The sequence below is a fragment of the Pagrus pagrus genome (genome assembly GCF_965226575.1).
Source record: "Pagrus pagrus genome assembly, chromosome: 18".
NCBI lineage: Eukaryota > Metazoa > Chordata > Actinopteri > Spariformes > Sparidae > Pagrus > Pagrus pagrus.
Genome location: NC_140202.1, coordinates 5,015,953 through 5,040,550, shown reverse-complemented (window position 1 = coordinate 5,040,550; position 24,598 = coordinate 5,015,953). Strand labels below are relative to the sequence as shown.

Here is a 24,598-nt window from a genome sequence, read left to right as displayed (position 1 = left end):
GTTTCCAAGTGCAATAGACATTTCAACCTTTTTGTCTACATACACATGTAATGTATTGCATTTCAAAAGGTGTTTACCTAAGTTGTTTGTTTCAACTAGTCTATAACTGGCATTACCACATCTATAAATTCTATGAAAAGCACAGCTCTTGTGCTGCATAGCCTATGTGTAATTCTCAATGCTCTAATCTACAACTATTTGAATAAACTTCTCAATTTCAGCAAAAAAAAAACCTCAAACTGCATTGAGTTCAAAAAGTCAAGACATCAACTCACGTCAGCAAATTTTTTTTTTTTTAAATATCTTGGGAATAGTGAACCTGACTGAAACTTTGATATCAAATAAACTCAGGTTAAAAATATCCTAGTGATGTTCACCTAGGCTATACTGTAAAATACAAGTAGTACATGGACTAATCTTAGGTAAAATAAGAAAAAGAAAGCATTCAGGACCAGATCTATTTAACCAGTTATCTATATATTGAAAACATATACAAACAATACAAGTAAAACAAATATTCATTAGAAAACAAATTTATTTTTGGAAAACAAGGTCATAGGGACAGTGTGAGGTCCTGAGGGCAACATCATGCCATGGAGGGTTAAGATCCAGTGGGGATCTGCACCTTCCTCCCGCTTCTTGATGGAGCATGTTTCAGGTGGGTCTGGATTGCCATTTCAACTTCTGCATCTGTGGCCTGGATGCTCCATCTCTTCACAGCAGCTGGAGAGAGGATACAAGAAAAAATATTTTTTACAGAGCACCTATTCAGATGTCAAATGCACTTTCTAAATTGCAGGAACACTTTGTCTTGGGAGTTGAAAGAGTAATGAAAGAACCACTTCTTAGACCCACACAGTAGCCTGAATCTTCTGATGATTCCTAATAAAGCCTGTAGGCATTAGTTACAAGTCATTGATTTAACCAGCACTAGGACTCTGGAGCTGGAGCTAAGGGACACATGGAGCAGGTTTAAGGAGGAAATCCTGAAGAGTTCCTCTTTAAGACCAAACCCAGATAAGTTTTTATTTTGAGCTGCACATGAACAGTTCATAGACCTTTTCAAACTGCTGTACTGTATCGGATCTGCACGATTCTCGTAGGTCATCTATTTTGGTTTCAAAATGGCGAATTTCGCCGAAAGGTGAGTGATTTTCATGCCTGGTTCCTTCAAACATGCTCCAAGTGGTTTGTACTTTCACTTCAAGGAAGCAGACATGTTGTCCTATGAGCTCTCAGACAGTGTTAAAAAGTCTCGCCAGATTAGTGTGACTCTTTACCGTACTGCATGTTGTTTTAGCTCATTTTACAAAGATGTACGCCTGCTTGAAGTAAACAAATCCCTACATGCATGTTTGAAAAACCGTCTGCTGTTGTCTGGGGACAAAAAAATTGAGGTTTTGTGGGATGTAAACAACCTAAACACCCTAAGAGCCACCCACCCCCATTTTAAGTTGCTGTGCTGATGTGGGGATATAGGGGCTGTGTATAACAAGAGCAATGATGGGAAAATCTTCATAATCATTCAAGCCCCCCCATAGTGTGTGTGTATCTTACCTGGTGTGCGTCTCTTTATCACTGCAATACACCTGTAAAGTGAGGTAAATTGAACAAATTGTCTCTCACATAGGCCTGTTTTGATAACTGAGACACACAAATATATTCCTGTTTCAGGTAGAGAGATAGTTACATTGATTAACTATGACATTATCAAGCTCAGTAGTCTTTAATGATCTTAAAATGTTTGTCATACTGGTAAAAAAAAAAAAAAGAAGGTCATAGCCATGTGTGTTGCTTATGAGAAAAATAATGCAGTGATACGCACTTTTCAAAGCAGCCAATTTTGATTTTTCTAAGGAGGGTATCCTGCTTTCTTGGTGTAAATTTGAATTTAAAATGTACATTTTGTATGCTCGGTTTAGCATCGATGCTAAACGCTCGGTTTAACATCGATGCTACACTCGATTTAGCATCAACGCTACGCTCGGTTTAGCGTCTGTCCCCGTACTACATGGTTACACGGACCCTATACCTATCATCAACGGTTCAGAAGTTGTTTTATGAAACACGTCTTGAGAGGGTTAAGATATTGAAAACAGCATGAGGCCTAGTCGGACAAACAGAATCTCCGACTAGGCCTAGCCTCACGTAGCTGGCTAGTCCATTTAGCGTGAAAGGGCAAAAGCTATCATCCCTCTCGCTATCAATAAAGCCTGGAGCACCAATAAAAGAACACTTGGTACAACAAATATTCCAAAAGGTCACTGCGCAAAGCACGGGAAAATGTTTTTTGACACACGGCTGTTTCACACGGTAGCTATTTCGGCTGCTAGCCTAACGTTAACCGTTAGCCGCCGCTCGGTTACGAATAACAGCAAAAACCAGCTATCTGTAACAATACACGATGCAGCAACAAAGTCAAAAGTTTAACATGTAATTGATGAACGTATAATGTCTTACCAAACACAGTTTCATTTTAAATTAGAGTAGTTATCGAAGCTCACCTTTCACATGCGTCTGTCTCTCCTCCTCGCCGACTCCACACTACTTTTTCTGGCGCATGCGTCGGAAACCAGGTGTGCTAACTACCTGAGGAAAAATAGTTCCTAGATGGATGCTAGAATAACAAACATTTAAGCCCACATTGCCAATATACATGATGATACTACATTGTTTTCTTCCATTCACAAACATATTTCCATCATTTCGAATAGTTTTTAACAACGTAAATCGATGCCGTCCAAGAGCCGTTGAAATGACGTTGGTCATCCGCGGTCATCTCAGCCCCTCAGGTAGACGTCAAATCAATCTGCCTGCCCGACGTTAATCAGACGTGAAATCAACGTCCTGACATGACAAGACGTTGACTGGATGTCTTCATCTCTACACAGCACCAGATAGCTTAGGTAGATGAAATCATTCTTGGCAGTGTTTTTTCAGTTAAATATGTTTTCTTTGAGATCGTATCCCCCCTAATGTTATCATGTCGAAAAAAAGTCTAAATAAAGTCACGACGTGACGCGACGTCGATTGGATGTCGTCATCTGGACGCGGATTGAGAAAATGTTTGCTGGCAGTATTTAATCAGTTAACCCGCTCTAAAATGCATATTTTTTTATGTCATATTTGCCCAGATATTATTTTATCATGTTGAATAACAGTCGAATTAAAGTCACAACGTGACGCGACATCGATTGGATGTCTTCATCTCGACGCAGGTCGAGGAAATGTTTGCTGGGCACTGACGGCTCTTAGGCCGTAACGCCAGGTTCAGACAGAAAGCGCCGCGAGAAAGGAATGTACATCACCCTATAATTAATACAGTTTTTCTCGATTGTTTACACACATTTTCTGAAAGCATGCCTCATACTCTCAGAACTCTACACACAAATCAAAAAACACACACACAATGGGCAAAACCCCTCACTTCTCCTGCAAAATGAAACTTTACATTCAAAACTGTTGGCGTATGTGCTCTCAATTTTTTGCGTGACACCGGAAGTGCTCGTCATATAAGGGGTGTGTACAATAAAACCCAGGTGTCTGTTGATTAACAAGACGTGTGTGTGCGGTCGCCTTTTGTTCTCTCCAACACAATATGTTTTTCTCTCTGGTATCCTCATCAAAACTGCGGGTGAAGGACAACTCTGCCAACAGGTTATGGGCCCAGGGTTTTGAGGTGACCTTCCCCAGAGAGAAATAGAACTTTGTCTGTGTTTGTAGCGTGGCAATGTGAGTGTTGGCGTGCTAGGCTAACATGACCACGCGAGCTGAGCCGAGCCGCCGTTGGTCTCGGCTGGTCTTCGATGGGGACGAGAAGAATTATGAACTGTGGGAGGCGAAGTTTTTGGGCCACCTTTTGTTGCAAAACCTAAAAGATACCATCCTCCACGAGCGCGAGTCACCTGCCACCGACGACGCGGAGGAGGAAGATGATGAAAGGAAAAATGCGATGGCTTATGCAGAGCTGATCCAGTTCCTGGATGACAAGAGTTTGTCACTTGTCATGCGGGAAGCAGCTGACGATGGCCGCCGGGCGTTGCAGATTTTGCGGGACTATTATGCAGGCAGCGGTAAGCCTCGTATCATTGGCCTGTACACTGAACTGACTTCATTACAAAAGGCCAGTGGAGAAAGTGTGACTGAATATGTCATTCGTGCAGAAACGACAATCACAGCTTTGAGAAATGCTGGAGAGACACTGAGTGATGGTCTGTTGGTGGCGATGGTTTTAAAAGGACTACCGGAAACATTCAAACCATTCGCAGTTCATATCTCACAGAGTAAGGATCCTGTGACTTTTGCGGACTTTAAAACCAAGCTCAGGAGTTTTGAGGACACCGAGAGGATGCGTGGGGCAGCGGCCTCGGAAGACAACGTCATGAGGGCACAGGTGCGGCCGACAGTGAAGCGTGCTCCAGCAGGTGCAGTTGACCGGCGGGGAAATGGGAGCACGGATGTTGTGTGTTACAGATGCGGTGTGAGGGGGCACATAGCCAAAATGTGCCAACGCAAGCAGTGGTGCAACCACTGCAAAAGTTCTTCACACCGTTTTACAACCTGCAGAAGGAGAGCGCAGTGGCGAGACGACGTGTGTCGGAGGAGCACTGCAGCAATGAGTACACGTTCAGGGTGAGCGACCGCAATGTAGAGGTTAAGCAAAGACCCCATGTCAAACACACGGGCCTGATGGTCGACACAGGGGCGACTTCTCACATCATCACGGACTTTTCAATATTCAAGAGGTTCGACGACGGGTTCCAGCCAGAGACTCACTTCATGGAGCTGGCTGATGGAACGAGATGCAGCGGGGTTGCAGAGCGCAGGGGAGACGCGGAGGTGGTGCTGATTGACAGCAGGGGACAACGCCACAAAACTACCTTGACACAGGCGTTGTACATCCCCACCTATCCACAGGACATCTTTTCAGTGCAAGCTGCGACCACCGGAGGAGCCACCGTCATCTTTAAGAGAGGTAAAAACCTTCTCAAGTGCAGAGACGGTACCAACTTTAACATATATGTGTATAACAGACTTTATTACTTGAACACCGAAAGTGATTATTGTGAGGATATGGACCAGTGTAATGGGTCATATGATATAAAAACATGGCATGAAATCCTCGGCCACTGTAATTATGACGATATTCAAAGGTTACAAAGTGTTGTTGAAGGAATGAAAATCAAAGGGAAAACTAACAAATCTGTCTTGCACTGTGATGTATGCACTGAGGGGAAGTTTGTTCAAACCAGGAACAGGGAGCCAGATGCTAGAGCCAAATCAGTCTTAGAATTGGTTCATACAGATCTAGCAGGGCCAATAGACCCAGAGTCTATAGATGGTCATAAATATGCAGTATCATTCACTGATGATTATAGCAGTGCAGTTTTTGTGTATTTTCTAAAGTACAAAAGTGATGTAGTGCAAGCCACTGAGAAATTCCTTGCGGATACAGCCCATTATGGGAGGGTTAAACGAATCAGGTCTGACAATGCTTTAGAGTTTATGGGTAAAAGCTATCAGACATTGCTCAGCAAAAATGGCATCAAGCATGAAAGATCTGCTCCATATTCCCCACATCAAAATGGTACCGCAGAGCGAAACTGGCGCACTTTATTTGACATGGCAAGGTGTATGGTAATAGAAAGTCAGTTACCAAAAGAGCTATGGACCTATGCAGTGCAGACTGCATTCATAGTGAGAAACCGGTGTTTTAACAACCGCACAAAGCAGTCACCTTATTTCATGCTGACAGGAAGACAACCAAACCTGGCGGGGATGCAAAAGTTTGGGTCAGTGTGTTACGCCTACAAACAAGATAAACGAAAACTAGATCCAAGGTGTGACAAAGGGATTTTTGTTGGGTATGACAAAAATAGCCCAGCCTATTTAGTTTACTATCCCAGCAGCGGTAAAGTGCAGAAACACAGGCTAGTTAAGTGTGTGACCCCAACCATTGCAGAGCAAGAGACTCAGACAGAAATGCCTGCTGATGATGATTTTGAGGTACTGAGGCAGATTGACAGGACCAGACGAAATCACCCCCTCTTACCGACAAGACAGACACAAGAGCAGAAGCCAGTCCCTACAGTTGGGCCTCAGGAGAGCCAAGTACAACCAATTAAACAGGAGACCAGACGTTACCCCTCTAGAGTGAGGGAGAGACCAGCCTACTTTGGTGATTATGTAACTGAGGCAAGTGATGACCAAGTGCAGATGAACATAGATTACTGTTACAGGTTGGTTTCTAATGTACCCCTCACATTTAGTGAAGCTGTGACCTCACCTCACTCAAGAGAATGGTCGAGTGCAATGGATGAGGAAATGGAATCACTTAATGACAACAACACATTTACCTTGACCACACTCCCAGAGGGTAAGAAAGCAGTGGGGGGGGGGTAGATGGGTATATGCCCTAAAAACCAATGCAGAAGGATCCAACAAATTCAAGGCACGTTATGCAGCGAAAGGATACAGTCAGAAGCAGGGTGTAGATTATGATGAGACTTTTTCGCCCACTGCTAACCTGACGAGCATATGAGTGTTAATGCAGAAAGCGGCACAAGAGAACCTGATTTTACATCAGATGGATGTCAAAACTGCTTATCTACATGCTCCAATAGATTTTGAGATCTATATGACACAACCAGAAGGTTATGAAGTCACATCTGACAAAGGTGAAATGTTGGTGTGTAAATTGAAAAAGTCACTGTATGGTTTAAAACAATCGGGTAGAAACTGGAACAGAATGTTGCACGATTACTTGAGTGACAATCTATTTACTCAGAACCCTGCTGACCACTGTGTGTACACCAGAGAAACAGAAGGTCAAAAAGTGATCATTGTGATATGGGTTGATGACCTGGTTATTGCAGCCAGTGACGACAATGCAATGATGAATGTCAAAGAAATGCTCACTACCAAGTTTAAAATGAAAGACTTGGGTAAACTGAATAATTTTCTGGGTATTGATTTTCAGCAAAGTGATCACTGTGTAAAAATGTCACAGGAGAGGTATGTTGAGAAAATACTTAACAGGTTTGACATGCAAGATTGCAAGCCACGAGCAACACCTTGTGAGCCAAAGCTTATCTATACTGACAATGCAGAGGTAATGAGAGATGTCAGGAAGTACAGGGAGGCTGTGGGTAGCTTGATCTACTTATCAACATGTACCAGACCAGATTTGAGTTATGTAGTGAGTAAACTTCCACAGTACCTTTCTGAGCCAACAATAGAGAAATGGGCGACTGTAAAACATGTACTTAGATACTTCAAGGGCACAAAGGAAAAGCTCTTGTGTTACAGAAAGAGTGACAGTGGGCTACTTGGGTTGGAAGCATTCAGTGATGCAAATTGGGCTGAACATGAGACTGACAGATGTAGTACAACGGGTTATTGTATCAGCTTAAGCCAAAATGGTCCCTTGATCTCATGGAAAACCAAAAAGCAACCCACGGTAGCTCTTTCAACATGTGAAGCTGAGTACATGGCGTTAGCTGCAACTATACAAGAATGTATGTATTTGGTTCAACTGTTACAAGGTGTTGATGGATCTCATTACATGCAGCCAAAGGTTCATGAAGATAACCAAGGCGCCATAGCCTTAGCTAAAAATCCTGTACAGAGACAATGATGTAAACATGTTGACATAAAGTATCATTTTGTAAGGTCAGCTGTTAATGATGGCAAGGTAATGCTGGACTATTGTCCAACAGAACAAATGGTGGCAGATGTTATGACAAAGCCACCAACAAAGTCTAAGTTGAAATAATTTGTGACATTTATGTTTGGAGAATAATATGCAAAAATGTTTGTGTGAAGATATTTTGGTTCAGTAATATGCAAAGAAATGTTTATGTTTGGGGTACTGTAATATGTAAAGTGACCTTTGAGGGGATCATTGTATTTTTGTTTATTTTATGTTGAACATGCCAATGTGAGAGCAAGTGGGGGTGTTGGCGTACGTGCTCTCAATTTTTTGCGTGACACCGGAAGTGCTCGTCATATAAGGGGTGTGTACAATAAAACCCAGGTGTCTGTGGATTAACAAGACGTGTGTGTGCGGTCGCCTTTTGTTCTCTCCAACACAATATGTTTTTCTCTCTGGTATCCTCATCAAAACTGCGGGTGAAGGACAACTCTGCCAACTAAAACAATGTTATTTCTTCTCAAAATTATATTTTTAGGGCCGGGACTTTAACGCGTTAATTAAGATAAATTAATTACACAAAAATTAACGCGTTAAAAAGATTTACGCATTTTAATCGCACTTATATTTGCACCACGGAATGTTTCTCACTGGATGAGTTTCAGGCGTACCGATTATACTGGAGCACAATTATTTAACGAGTTAAAAAGCCGCCGACACTTGGGGTGCGTCTCAGCTCGGGTCAGTAAAATTAACAGGCTGACAGTGAAAATCACATGAAACTGAGGCGAACTCATTCATGGTTGCCTCTGACTATACCGATAATAGCCTACCTATTAGCTTCCAATGTAGACGCGCGACATGCGCGCTCACAACCCAAAGCGGCGCGTAGCCGCGTGCATTCGGTGCGACGGCGACGCCGTTTTTTCCCCCCTTGCATGTCCGTGGAGCTGTGCGCCGCGGACGTGCACGGTTCCCTACGTTGCTGTGTCAGGCAGGTGTTTCCCACGGAGCTCTGCCCTGTTTCAAAGGTGAAGGAAGCCCTCAGTGGAAAGACGTTGCCTCCGCGATGTAGAATGTGTTTTATAGAAGAGAAACACACATTTCAGGACCGCTGACTTGTATCATCAAAACAGACAAATGTAAACACAGAAAGCTGAAAATCACTGGACATGTCTGTTGGGATTATACAAATCAACAGTGTAAAGTAGAGCTGTCAAGATGTATGCAGTAGTTAATTATTGCATATCCTACTGTACCTATCACTCCTATTGTTTCTGATGTACAGGGGCATTAGAATGTCATGGGAGAGTTTATTAAGGCCTATGTCACTAATTCATTTCAAAAAGTGAAACTAATACATTATATATATGTCCATTACACACCGAATGAAACATCCCATGTCTTTATTTATTCAGTTTATTTTAATAGTAATAATTATGGCTAACATTCAATGAAGACCTAAAATTCAGTATCCCCAAAAATGTAAATATTACAAAGGAACTTTTTTTTTCTTTCTTTTTTTCAATTCAATGGTATACTAAAACCTATATGAAAAAAATTGCTTCTCACTGTTCTCAGGTCAAATATTTATATGCGATTAAAAATGCGATTAATTTCGATTAATTAATTACAAAGCCTCTAATTAATTAGATTAATTTTTTTAATCGAGTCCCGGCCCTAGATATTTTGTTTTCAAATGACACACACAAACCATCATATGAATAGACATTTATAAGAACCAGTTGAACTCTGATGTGCTCAATGTAAAACACAATGATGAATGGAAAACACTTCTTCTCCATTCATCATTCACCTTTTTTGTTCAGTGTTACACTTACTACAGACAGTGCATACATAAGTGTGTTGTAAAATATTTTAGAATATTGTTTTTATACTCAGAACACACAAATACACAGTACACACAATATACAATATACACACAAATATATTTTATTTTTCCCATTTTATCTTACATCCCAACCAACACAAAGTTGCACATACAGTGGTCGACATACAAAACAACAGAAGAATTTGCAGTTACAGTAAAAAAAAAAAAAAAAACTATGCTGCATCCTCTCTTCTGTTTCGGTCGGGCCACAGCACCTCATCCACATTGCATCATCATGTTGTCCTTTTTATGCTAAAGCTCTGATTGCTAATTGTAAAACTGTGTGACGGGTGTTTGCCCATGTGATGAGTCAGTGTGCATAGTAGGGCAATTAACTTTAGAATTTTGAATAACAGTGTGTTCCTTGTGAAAACAAGAGATTTTCTCCATGGAAATTGTGCCAAATGCAGAGAATTGTGCGTAGTGTTCTGAAAAAGTGTGTTTTAGAACTGCAATTTGAGTGTAAAGCAGGAATTGTGCTTGTAGTTTAGCAGAATTGGTTCAGGATGTTGGTGCACAAGTTTCATGTTGAGGTCATTGTGTCCCAAGTACCAGAAATTGTGTGTAAACCATTGAGAAAAACTGTAATCACACCAGTGCCTAGTTAAATTTCATGGAAAAAAACTAAACACTGCCACCATGTCAACCATCACCATAAAGTGGTAACCATCTCACCCATGAGAGAGCGTGTCAGCAAACACGTCAGATCCCCTTATGTTTGATTTCAATGTTGAAACCTTGTATGAGCAGGGCCCAACACATCAACCACTGGTCGTGCTTGTACATCTTGGCCAGGAAAACCAGATTGTTGTGGACAGTGTACACAGTTACCGGTGATGGACTTGAACCCGCATACACCTCAAAGTGCTGCAGGGCAAGCAGCATGACCAGTGTCTCCTTCTCGATGGTCAAGCTGCTGTTTACGCTTCCACATCACGCAAACAGCAATTAAGTGACTGGACTCTCGGCAAAAGAAACAGACGCTCACCTCTAAGACCTGATGAAGAATCAGCTGGACGTGTGACCTGCACTTCCCCTGTTCTCTGATAAGGCTCATGGTGTGAGGAATCACGCTTGACAAAAATACTTTTGTGAGTTAACACAAACTCATCCGCCAAAGTAGCGGCTTGCTGGAGAGTGGTGACCTGTTTCTCATTTAGATAAACCACAGTACGCTCTGACACAGAGTTTTTAAACTCCTCCACTAACATCAGCTCACGCGCAGAAGCCAACACCAGCTGTCAAAGAGGATACTCTTCTCCCTGGCAAAGTCAGCATGAGTCTGGTTCATAGATTTCCTAAGGCCTCGGGCCGCTGTCTATAAGCCTCTGGCACTAGCTCATCTGCCCTTAATATAGCGCCTTTAACCTTTTCATAGACCAGACCATCTTCCATAGACAGAGAAAAACAAGCCTCTTGAGCCTTACCAGCTAACTTACACTGCAAGAGAATAGCCCATACATCTTCGGCCAGTGCAAAGCCGCAGCAATGCGCTCAAACGCACCGAAATAAGTCTCGACCTCAGACTCACGGAAAACAGGCACAAGAGAAATGTGCCTACTCACATCAAATGTGCCGGCGGAATCCGACAAGAGCCGTGCACCAGCAGAAACTGCGGCAGGTGGATCGGCAGTTATCTGTAGTTCTAACTGATGGATCTTAAAAGCTGTATCCACCTCCAATCTTCTAAATTCCAACTCCCTCTGGAGCTGAAAATCTCGCTCCTCTTTTTCCAACTGAAAACGAGCTAAACGGACTTTTACACAAGCATCTACCTTCGAACCAGGAGATGGCCTCCACTGAAATAGGATAAAACTGTGGCAACGTTAATGGCTTTTCCACATCCCCATTACCCCTTACTTTAATGACTGCCGTAACCACCTGTGGTCCGATCGCCTCCCCCACCGGAGAGTAACAGCAGCTCACGCCCCCACCAAGGGCCGACACCGCTGCCACTGCCCCGGCCACCAAGCCCGGAGAATCAACAGCTACCGGTAGTTCAAAAACACCCAAACCAACCAAGCCACTAAGGAGGCTGGCTTTCATTTCTTTTTTTAGCCAGAGAGCTGAATACAGAAATGCCATAATGTTTTGCAATTTCCACCAAATCACATTCAAACTGACTGATTGTAGGATTGTCCACAAACAAATCCAAATCAAAAGCTGCCATACTCACCAACAGACAAACACAACACACCACAGCGTTATGCTACGTGACCGGCAAACACAGTCAGTTAGGGGCAAGCTAAGCTAATATTGCCGGTAATGCTACAGTTACCTTTAAAGCTAACTGACAATTCCGAAGGCTGAGAGCAAACCTACCAGTGACCAAACAAAACAAGTACTTATGCCAGGTACCGCACACACACAGATAAATAACCCGTCCAACCAACAACAACTCCTTAGATCCTGCCTCACCCAATCTGAGCCTACGGAGAGAATTTTGTTCCTTTATTATTCAATCAAATAGAATAGATTTGAAACCAAAAAAGAGATCTGAGAGCAAAAGAGAGTAAGTGGCAATCAAATATTTTTCTTTTGAGATCGAAACAAAACCGGTTGCAATTGAAAAAAAAATATGAGAGAGCATATTTCTTCAACTTAAATCAAAACTCAAAACCATTTTGCTTATAAATCAGTCCTCTTTGCTTTCAAGTTAAAAACCTTTGCTTGCAGATCAGTCCTCTTTGGTTGCAAATTCTAAAGTTTTCTTGCGAATTCAACTGCACTTGATTTGAACCGGTAAATCTATTTTTTTTGTTCTTGTAGTAGGTTGTATCTGCCGTGGTCAGCTTGGCGAGTGCTGTTTTCTCGCTGTCCGTTGTCCAGCCTTGAGTGTGAACGAACAGCTTCCTCAGGTAAGATAGGAGTGTCCAGCTGGGTTTAAACCACCTTTCCCTCGGGCACTCATTTGTTATTTTGTCTTTTTTATTTTTGGAGCAAATCCTGGGCGGGGATATAATTCTCCAATGGAGGTACGCATTTCAGCGCTGATGTTTTTGCCTTTCAAGTCGCCTCGAGCCCGGCACACCCCAGAAGACAGGTAGGCTCATATGGAGAGAATTTTGTTCCTTTAGTGTTCAATCAAATAGAATAGATTTGAAACCAAAAAAGAGATTTGAGAGCAAAAGAGAGTAAGTGGCAATCAAATTTTTTTTTTTTGAGATCGAAACAAAAGGTTGCAATTGAAAAAAAAAATATGAGAGAGCATATTTCTTCAACTTCAATCAAAACTCAAAACCAAATCAGTCCTCTTTGCTTTCAAGTTAAAAACCTTTGCTTGCAGATCAGTCCTCTTTGGTTGCAAATTATAAAGTTTTGCTTGCGAATTCAACTGCACTTGATGGGCGGGGCCTACGCTGGTGGATGAGAGAAGAGTTTCTATTGGCTGGTTTGACCTGGCTCCAGTGCCAGCTACACCTTCCGCATTACACCCACTTCCCCCTTGTGCTGTGCTGCTTGGAGGTAGAGTTTAGATCCTCTGCCCAAGCCTGAGCCTGGACTTATTTCCCACCACTATCCTCGGGCCGGGCCCTTGATCAAGAATTTATGTATGTTTTTTTTTTTTATTATAACTTTATTCATTTGCGATCCATCCCGTTCTGAATAAACAAACAATGCAGTGTACATGCTTCGTCCTTGTTGCATTATTCATTAAGATAATTGTAAACAGACTTCTGTAGTGCTGGGAGTTGTAGTTCAGAGCGTCAGTTATAACAGCCCACTGTAACGTGGGCTGGTGAAGGGGAAGGTGATGGTCCACTTTAGTGCGGTGCCTCCGGTTACTCAAGAGACGGCAGGCAAGGTGGAGGTTTCTACATGGTACTTTTATTTATAATACTGACCACCATGCCAGGTCCCTACGGCACTAGATGTTACAGGCATACGCAAACGATCCAGGCCGAGGTTCTTGCACCAACACTTTACTAAATAAAGACAAAATAAAATGGGGAGTCTTCGCTCTGTCGGCAGCATCCTGTCTCACGGGGAGCGGAAGTACACCTGCTCTTCTTCATCATGCAGGTTACATTACCCACTAAACAAAAGGAGGCTACATTGAATAACTCTGACTGTTAGGCCACGTATTAAAAAATTGTCGGGTTCAAATTGTGCTCGGGCTCATAATTACAGTTAATGTGTCGGGCCGGGCCGGGCCGGGCTTGGGTAGGGTCGGGCTTGATTTTTTGGCCCTAATCTAAGCTCTACTTGGAGGTAAGTTGATAGCCTGTTGCTCTTGAAATGTTTCCCATAAGTAATGAATTGCGCTATATATCGTTAGCTACAGCCTGCCGTACATTCACAACAACAACAACAAGAAGTAATGAATTATAATGCCCTGCTGCTGCAAGCACACTGATTAGCAGCATCATGGTTGTCTCTGCTAGTCACGGCCTGAGCAGAGTAGCCTAATGAGTGAGTGAATTACAGGGAGGCGTATACAACGTAGGGCTGTGAATTAAACATTTAGTGTTGCATGGTACTCGCAGTGCCAAAACGTCACGGTTCCTACACAACAGTACTATCGCTGAACGCGGTGCCAGTTTCCATTGTGTAGCGGGCTGCGGCTACTCCTCCCGGCTCCGTTCTCACTACAGCTGTTCTGATGTCAACAAACACACGTGGCGAATAATTTAACAAATTCACGCACATATTTCTAACCAGCCAGCATTACTGGTCTATACAGGAGCAGCTGCGTCGGACGGTCCGACTTAAATGACACTGAATGATGCTTTTGACCTCCGAGATGTAGAATGTGTAGGCTATGGAAGTGAAACGCAAATTTCAGCACCACTGATCTGTTTGTTGACATTAGAACAGCTGTAGTGAGAACGGAGCCGGGAGGAGTAGCCGCAGCCCGCTACACAGTGGAAACTGGCACCGCGTTCAGCGGTAGTTTAGTAATCCACCGTAGTACTGTTGTGTAGGAACCGTGACGTGTTGGCACCGCGAGTACCATGCAACACTAAATGTTTAAATACTACGGCCTGAGCTACTCTGCTCAGGTCGTGACTATTAGAGACAACCATGATGCTGCTAATCAGTGTGCTTGCAGCAGCAGGGCATTATAATTCATTACTTGTTGTTGTTGTTGTTGTTGTGAATGTACGGCAGGCTGTAGCCAACGATATATAGCGCAATTCATTACTTATGGGAAATGTTTCAAGAGCAACAGGCTATCAACTTACCTCCAAGCAGCACAGCACAAGGGGGAAGTGGGTGTAATGCGGAAGGCGTAGCTGGCACTGGAGCCAGGTCAAACCAGCCAATAGAAACTCTTCTCTCATCCACCAGCGTAGGCCCCGCCCATCAAGTGCAGTTGAATTCGCAAGCAAAACTTTATAATTTGCAACCAAAGAGGACTGATCTGCAAGCAAAGGTTTTTAACTTGAAAGCAAAGAGGACTGATTTGGTTTTGAGTTTTGATTGAAGTTGAAGAAATATGCTCTCTCATATTTTTTTTTTCAATTGCAACCTGTTTTGTTTCGATCTCAAAAAAGAAAAATTTGATTGCCACTTACTCTCTTTTGCTCTCAAATCTCTTTTTTGGTTTCAAATCTATTCTATTTGATTGAACACTAAAGGAACAAAATTCTCTCCATATGAGCCTACCTGTCTTCTGGGGTGTGCCGGGCTCGAGGCGACTTGAAAGGCAAAAACATCAGCGCTGAAATGCGTACCTCCATTGGAGAATTATATCCCCGCCCAGGATTTGCTCCAAAAATAAAAAAGACAAAATAACAAATGAGTGCCCGAGGGAAAGGTGGTTTAAACCCAGCTGGACACTCCTATCTTACCTGAGGAAGCTGTTCGTTCACACTCAAGGCTGGACAACGGACAGCGAGAAAACAGCACTCGCCAAGCTGACCATGGCAGATACAACCTACTACAAGAACAAAAAAAATAGATTTACCGGTTCAATAAAAGATCCCATCATCTCGTGCTTTGATAAGATACACACACACACACACACACACATCGCATTTGTCAATCGGGGTGTTTAATTATTGAAAATAGTTTTATTTTGAAATGTGTTTTATTTTGAAAATCGACCGGATTTCTCTCGTTGTTGCTTTGTCTGACTTCCTACCCGGCCTGACACATTCAGCCGCGGCACGTGGAAAAAATAGACCAGACGCTGAAACGATCGCTGCACGGCAGGCGACAGGCGACAGGGGATGCTGTCACATCAAGTTGGAACCGGTTCTGAAGAGGAACCGGTTTTCGATTCCCACCCCTATCTATAGGCCTATCAGTGGTCATTTAATGAGCATTAGAAAATGCATTAGCGGCCAAAAGAAGTTACTCATGAGGCATCGAACACGGACCGTCCATCAGGTGAGCTACAGATTGGTGAGACTGAGTAAAATCCCTCTTTCAGAGTTTTTCAGAGAACATATTCTGCACTCTTTTTCCCACGCCATTTCGCGTGGTTTTGGCTGAATTAGGTTGTTCATACTCCACATACGCCGTCATCAAACTCTCCAGTTGGGTTGGAGTGAAATTAGTGGCTCTGTTTCTTTCTGTCATTGTGAATCGTGTCATCTGTGCTCCATTGATGTTGGCTTCTTGTGCTCACAGTGAAGGCACCTCCCTTAGGCTCAACATACTCAGGGTTGATTGAACTAATTCTGATCAGCTGGAGTTTTCCAGCTCAGGCTCAGTCAACCCAAATCTCAGGATTTGACTCAGAGTTTGTTGAGCCTGCGTTCTGAAACAGGGCCCAGGAGGGTTAAAATAAACCCAAGTAGTAAATAGTGCAATTTAAAAAAGGACCACAGCTTCAAAACCAATAAATGACAAAGCAAAAGTGTCTGACATTTAAAAAGTTGCTAATTAAAAAAAAGAATTGTGTATTACGAGGTTTGTTACACCCACTAAACAAGTTATTGGTAAAGTACCTCTGCTTGGCTGTGAAGAGATCTCAGACTCATCGTCCTCCTCTGTTCTCCTCTTGATGGGTTTCTTTATCTTTTTCACAGGTCTAGGCTCTCCTAGAAAACAACTTGCTCTGATATTACAAGAAGTTGATAATTTAAAAAATAGGAACTGTGTATTAAGTGGATTATTACAGGTTATTGGTAAAATACCTCTGTTGGGCTGTGTTGAGGTCTCGGACTCAAGGTCCTCCTCTGTCTAGGTCCTTTTCACAGTTCTTGATCTACCTTTAGGCAAACAGATTCACAGTAGATTTTTTTAAAAAGCTCCTTTAGAGGAGCACTGATCAGACAGCTCATCAGTTCCATGCACTGTGAGAAAGCAGGTGCTGTGCATATTAGAGAAAAAACTCTGTGAAACAGGTTATTGTTAAAATACCTCTGGTCAGCTGTGGTGAAGCATCAGACTCTGGGTCCTCCTCTGTAGGAGTCCTCTCAACAGGTCTGTTTTTTTTCACTGGTCTTTGACCTTCATTGAAAAACACAAAGATGCAATGTTAGAAAAGCTTCACTCCCTAGGGGTGCCCAGACCCCGAGTGGAGAACCACTGGTTCAGTGAATGTACCTAATGAGTTAGAGGATGGACTCAACATCACATCTTTATCTTCATCTTCACTTCCAGATAGAGAGTTGTCTTCAGGTACTTCCTCTGAATAAACACAGCAAAAAATGTTGTGAACTAGCATGACAAACTCATGTGTACATGACACATTTAAACCATCACAAATTAAAATGATAAAAATAGTGTGTGCATGGTGAGGTTTTACCATTTGGGTCAACGTTGATCTCGTCCAGAGTCATGCATTTCAATTGTGACAGCTCTCCTCTCCCACAGGCCATAAGCAACTTTGCAACTTTGGCAACTTGCAACCTCCCTTCAGGGAGCCGGTAATATTGTCGATGGACTCTGATGTTGTGACCCATAAAACCTGCTAGGCAGTCCTCCTCATTGTCTCTCAAGTTTAGTACTTGTGACATTGTTGCCATCTGTTTCCCAAGTCTCGTTGATGTCAATGTTTGAGGGTCCTTCGCACCACATTCACATGCCATTGCACGGATAGCATCAGATCCTCTGAGGTGACTTTCTGCCTCTGGTCTTCCAAACAAATACAGATTGTCATCCGGCACATCACATTTTCGCCGATAATTCAATAGCATCTGTATGGAGGACACCATGTCTGGGCTGAGTAAGACGGGGACCTTTTTGTCCCGCTTACCTTTGATTTCCACACGCTCAAAGTATTTGCAGAGCTTCTTTTCCACGTCAGTCAAGGCAAGGTCAAGATCTGGATTACTGGCAAAGGTGTTTCTCAACATGAAGTCATTCAAGTACATCTTCGTTACCTCTGCTACGATTGAAGACGATCACTTTACAGAGCATCAGTTTAGCAAGGCTTAAAGCTGGAGTTTGTAGAATATGTGAAAAACGCATGAAACTGGGATGGAAACAACTGCGCTCCCCCCTCCCCTTCCTGTTTCGACTCCGTAGCTCCACACTTTTACTTTCCACTCTCGTGGACGCGCGTGACTGTAGTGCTTGGGATATTCAGGTCGGAACTTTTCTGTCATACATTTGCCATGGCTGAATTACAGGTAAGAAAGTACTTCACCTTTCTCTCCTGAACAAATTGAACGTATGAACAAACAAACATTACTTTTGCATTGTTTAGAGACTGATGACAATTACTTCTTGCTAACGTCTCAGTATGACATAGCCTACCTGTCTGGCACTAATAAAGCTACGATATTTGTCATACTGATGTGATACTTATGTAGCATTATCTAACCACAACAGCAACACTTATATATCACGGGAAAGAGGCGTGAATGCTAAGAATAATAAAACAACATATAACGCTAAAGTAAACAATTAACCCCACATGCACGGACTATCGGAGACAACCACCTTATTCAGACTCTTCTTTCTTTTCACCGTAACCTGACAATAAATAATAACTTTCACATCCATATCTACACGACACACGTCCTCTGTATGTCGTGTATATATAACGCTACTGACAATACATTTGACGTTGACTTTAGCTCTGACTTGCTTGTAGCTGTCGTGAGCCTTTGGCTACGGTTAGCATAAAGCTAATCAACTCACAACATTACTCGTCAATTGTGACCACAAACTGCCTGCTTTATTAGATTCAACTACACAGCCACTTACTACCACACATTTAGATTATCAGCTACGTAAAACTTGTATTGGAGGCTCACCTGTCCAGGAGAAGAACAGCAAGCTCAGAATCCAACTTCAGCCCGATGCTATCGCTCAGCTCTCTCCACCTCGGATATGCTTGTGTAGTGTTTACACGCGATTTATTCCGTCTATTGTCAGTCTCCCTCTTAGACTCTCATTTCTCTACATCGGTCTTCCTTTTTTTTGGCTAGCTTAGCTGTGTACGCTTTTGTTTGTAATGCCAGGATAGTGGCTTTTCCTGCCTGGACGTCCGCCATTGCACCTTCACCACCGATGGAAGGTGAATGCGCATCGACTTTGGTCAAGCAACCAATAGGAACACCCAGAACAGCTTGCTCTGTAAAATGAACTGTGATTGGCTGAACACTGCTGTCACGGCACTGATTTTTTAAAGCCTGAATACAGAGCCGAGAGGAGACACAGATGTGCAGTGTTCTGTCATAACACTATGAATTACAAAATGCTGAAAGGTTATTATTGATTTTTGACCAAATGACATCAGAAATAACTTACACACTTCAGCTTTAACCAGTTCCTCTTATTTGGTGCAGCTTCAAGATTGGATTGACACTTAGGCTGCGTCAATATGGTTGTATAGTCTTACAACATTTTCACGGTAGGGGATAAGAAGAGGTTTATTCCATTTTGACTCTCTGAGGTTCCTCAGTGCATGCGAGGACACCCACTCGTCCCATTTTTTTCTTTCAGTGTCCTGAACGTCATCACATTTTCAAGGGCCTTCTTGTTCTCAGACATCCTTGCGTCAAACTCTGCAATATCTGCTATTTTGGTTAGGCTATGGCCTAGTTTGAGCGCCATGGATGGAATCTTGAAGCTGCTGGTATTTTCACTCCATCCACAGACCATCTTCACAGCATTCACATCATGGCAGAAGTTTGCTGGCAGAAAGAAGACATCTATTGTTTTCAGCTTGCCAAGGGTCTTTGCTTGGAGAACTAATCTTCCTATGTCCCACATCTTTTGTCTGATGAATTGGTGTTGGCTTTCGTCTGTGCCTTTTTTGTTGTAGAAGCGTTCTCCTAACTTAAGAATATATTATTCTTGCCGAATTACGTCTGTTATGTTGTCTTGATTCATGTCATTTACTAGGTCCCAGACTTTGCGATTTGTCTCCTTTGGGACAGGCTGTTCAGCAGCACAAAGTGACTGCACTCTAGTTCTGCCTGGCTTTCCAGCTTTGCCAGTTTGCATCTTTTCAAGTGGCACCACAGCACCTTCCTTTTGAGGAGTGCCTCACAGTATATGCAGTGCAAATACTCTCTTTCACATTCACTGGTTCACTGCTTTGCTGAGTGGGAACGATCACCCCTTATCCCTCCTCCAGGACCTCAAAATTGTGGCGAAGATACCCTTTATTTCGAATTAGATTTAACTGCATCTTTCTCTCCGCTGATCCTTTTGGATAACTAAACGCTTGTGCTACCTCCTCCAAGTTGCTATGTTTCCTTTCAGTGCTGTGCGATTTTGGCATATGGTTTAAAACAGTACATACAGTAGTGCCTCTTATTGTACACTCTACCGCCATTGTTTTTCTTTTTCAGCATCAAGATTTTTACATCCTTGTCACTGGAGAATTCTGATAACTCACAATCTGCCGGATGATATGTTCTGTCTCTTACCCGATGAACTGTACTGTCTTATAGATTTGAGCAGCTTGATTTCTTCCTCCAATTCTTCTGTAGAACTAGGCACATACTCATCCTCACTTATTTCACTGCTTATCATAGATTCATCTGCAGAGATCCCAAGCATTTTCTTTGTAAGCTAGAAAAGAAAAAGTCAGATGGGACTCAATTACTACGTTTTTAAAGAATATTTCCTATTTAATTTTCCAATTATGCCTTTCCCATCAACAGTAATATAGTTCATAATTTTGTCATCACAACTGATTTCAAAATACACACTGGTTTGTCTGCAAACACACTCTCAGTTCCCCTCAGTGGAGGAACGTATGGGTCTGAAGGGCACTGGTCCATTTCCTGAAAGAGCAACCAAAAACATACTATCAAATACAATGTCCAATTACAGAATAATCATTTTTTACATTGTGTGAATTGCGAGCAAGAATACAATGCCAAGGAATGTTTTAGTATCCCCTGTATTTAACTAAATGTGTCATGAATCAGTCAATGGCCTGATTCTCAAATTATAAATCACTTCAATTAAGCTTTGTTGCTTCTACACAGTGCATACACTCTTGTAAAGCAAGACTCACAACTCACTAGACTTGACCCTGTGACGTGTTGTGTACCATTTTGGGGAGCATGCCTATGTTCCCTCAGCCCTATGTTCTCACAGCCCTATGTTCCTACCCTAACGACTTCCCTTTCCCTAACCTCTTCCCCTTCCCTAACCCTAACCACCTCCTCTTCCTTAACCCTAACCTCTTCCCCTTCCCTAAACCCTAACCTCTTCCCGTTCCCTAAACCCAACCCTTCCCTTTCTCTAACCCTAACCCTAACCCTAACCTCTTCCCCTTCCCTAACCCAAAAAGTGTGGGAACATAGGGCTGTGGGACCATTGGGCTGTGGGAACATAGGCATGTCCCCCCATTTTGCTTTTCGGGTTGAACATTGTGTTCTCTTTACACGTTTAAACATCTTTCTACGTGTTGTCAGGCTGCAAAATAAAAGCGTGCTAGACGATCGCATGGTAATTTGAACACACCAATTGACAGAGCTGTGAGATGGTGAAACGCTGTTAAAAACATAATACTTTTTCTGTGAAAGACTGTGGCAGGTCCCCTCGTCTGGTTAATTATTGTTAAACACTGAGAGGTCCTGGTGCATTTACCTGTGTGTGGACATAAAACAAACAAACAAGACAAAACAAACCAAAAAAAACACTATACAGTCCTTATAGAGCTCCAGGAGATGACATCACACAGTCCCAAAACTGAACGCGCCGCCATTTTGGCAGTAATCAGCAGATTTTCGTGGAGTAGATGCAGGGGAGAGCTGGGTGCGGAACGAAAGTAACAAAGCGATTTTCTCCGAGCCCATACAAGTCTTACATGTCTAACTTTGTCAGCATGTAGCATGACCTAACAGAACTGCAAAACAAATTGAGGATACGTCTTACTTTGACCGAGTTACATTCAAGAACCTGTTTTCAGTGACGGAAAGTAAATTCACTTGAGCGGTAATTTTTTCGATCGATCAGCTGTGTTTGCAGTTTCAGTTGTCATAGTTATGATGGTTAGACAGATAAATTAGTCCCCTAACACACCCTAAAGTTTGACATGACAGAGTTTTTCAGTATAGAAGCAACTCAGGTTAAAGTGTCAGGAGACACTGTGGGGATCAAAGAAAAAGCTGTAGTCTCGTCCCTCTGCACATTAACAATGAGCATTTCTGTCACTCTGCCGGTACCGCGGTCACACTGTGTGTGTTACAGGATTAATTAAAACACACAACGTAAACAACGTACAACACACATGCTCGACGTTACTCGCATTTGGCAGTCTATGCGTTGCTTATTACATAATAACATCCTCATTTGTATTAGGCCTATGTTTTGGTAGTTTATGAGTTACTTTCACAGCATTCATTTAGATATTCTGGCTTAGTTTTTGTGCAGGTTTTTCGTAATATCAGTAAATTTTTTTTCAATAAATTGCATCATTTTTAATGGAGTGGCAGAAAATAATGCATCATATGTATTCACACATCAACTGTGAAACACTTGTGTTGATCTGACGTTGTCATCCTCCTGAATTTATCTATAATTTTGTCACCCTGATTGTCCATACTGGCATTTTACATGCATATTCCGTGTATTTCAATCCCGGGAGAGGGATCCTTCCTCTGTTGCTCTTCCTGAGGTTTCCTCCATTGCTTACCCTGTAGGAAATCCCTCCCATGTAGCCTGTGCTGTAGGCTACATATTGTAAAGGTACATTTGTGAATTGTGATAATGGGTCTATAAAATGATTTGTTTGATTTTACTTGAACATCCTTGACTCATTAACTGTGATTGTCACAAGTTAGAATTACCCTGAGGTAGCATGTTATGAGTCATGATCCACAAATGGCCTGTTGCTACTGTTGCAATTGCTACACCAGGATGTACTCACCAATTTAAAGGTAGGCCTACTAGGCCTATGTGTAAGAATCAGAATGACACCCATGGCAATTAGGGCAACTGCAAATAATGTTGCTTTGAGAATGTTCTTCCTTTGTTATCATGTAGCATTGTGGGAATGTTATATAGAAGAACATTCTATAATCTGTTATCTCAACATCACCAAAACATCCTCAGAATGTTGCACCTGAAACATTCTTCCTTTGTTAACATTTAACATTATAGGAGCATTATTTGAAATGATAAACATCCTTAAAATGTTCTTTGAACATTAGATGAAAACGTTTTCTTTAAAACATTATCAGATTTTGTAGGGAATGTTAGCCAATGTTGGTGGAACATTCCCTGCTAGCTGGTACACAGAACAACAGTGTTCAGTACCTCGTGAGTTTGTGTTTATGAATGGGAAATGAAAAGCTACCACACTGTGCCTCTAACACGGAGTACCTCTTCCAATTAGGTCCAGCTGCCTTATGGCTGGATGAGGGCTGGGGTTCTTTCTTTGACATCATAAACATTCCTGTCACTGAAAAAAGACAAGCATGAAGGAAAAATCTTAAGATTGTCATCAAAAAACATGTTAAAATCACCCAAAATATCAAAATATAATGAAATAAGTTTGGCACTGAAAATAAATGACATTGAAATATACTGTTAAACACAGACATTCAAACATTTGTTTAAGTGCCAATACAACTTTTTCAAACACAAATGTGTCAATGCCAATGTTTCCTTTGTCAGTTCAGGTTTTGTTTTTAATGACACATTTTATTTTCAATGCCAGAAATGCACTGTCCCTGTTCTCGCTCCAAAGGGGTCATTTTGTGTTCAAATCCTGTTGAAATTGAATGTTTTCTGTCTTACTTGAACTGTGAAAGTAAAAATGTGGACAACTGTAAACCTGTGAGTTGTCGCAAAGCTTCATTTTCTTCTCAGTCACATGCTGCCCTCTGCTGGAATCAATCCTTCTGTACAACAAGCCTCTACTCTGAAAGTCACATCAGAGAAGCAGCTATGAACTGGTGAAAATGCCTCCAAATACTTAAAGAGGAAGCAAGAAAAATGTATATGTGACACATAATTACTATGACCATGATAGTACTGCATATTAGTTAATATTATCGCACTATAATGTTTGTGTTGTGTGTTTATTTGTGTGCTTTGTTGGATATGTGCCATGCTCCTTTTGTCACATCCACCGTGCATACGTTTGGAGGTCTGCTCTTTACACGGGATGTTTTTAAGGGGTGGTGTCAGGGGGTCAAGGGGAGGCCGGGGGTGAAGGCAGTAGAGAGAGCTGCGGTAAAAGCCTCAGGGGTCAGAAGAGTGTCACGGAAAATGCTGCACTGCCCAGACGACCCTGCCAGGATCTACTCCAGCCTCAGAGCTTGCATTACATTTAGGTACATTCATGTAACATATGGATGCATTTGTTCTGTCCACAGCTTTTATATTGGGTGATGTAAAGAACATTACAACCACAAGGGTTCAGTAGTGAGGCTGTAGATGTTTTAAGTTGTGGATGGGTTCATGACAAATCACTTAGTGCAGTGGTTTCAAACTTGAGAGCCCCACAGAGGTTATTAAAAAGAAGTAAAGCATTACTGCTGCACACACTGTTTCTTTGGTTCAAGTGTAAGTATATTTATGTGGAGACAGAAGATAACAGAATGAAGTTAAAATCAGTTATTTTTAACAGCAGAAATCTCTTTGGGATGGAGGCCTGCCTGTCCTACCATCAGTGTTTGACGAGTTACTAATGAGACTCAAAAATCATCTTTTCTTACAAATAGGACCTTTAAAGTGTGTGT

The 24,598-nt window shown here is 42.2% G+C and overlaps 1 long non-coding RNA gene across 1 annotated transcript; it reads right to left on the bottom strand.

Moving 5' to 3' along the window:
* Positions 1-565: 565 nt before the first annotated feature.
* On the bottom strand, positions 566-2,672 carry LOC311273522. Its single transcript, XR_014624677.1, has 3 exons — positions 2,505-2,672; positions 1,558-1,589; positions 566-723 (listed from the first exon to the last, which is right to left on the bottom strand). It is a non-coding gene; the product is annotated as an uncharacterized lncRNA (long non-coding RNA).
* Positions 2,673-24,598: the final 21,926 nt, after the last annotated feature.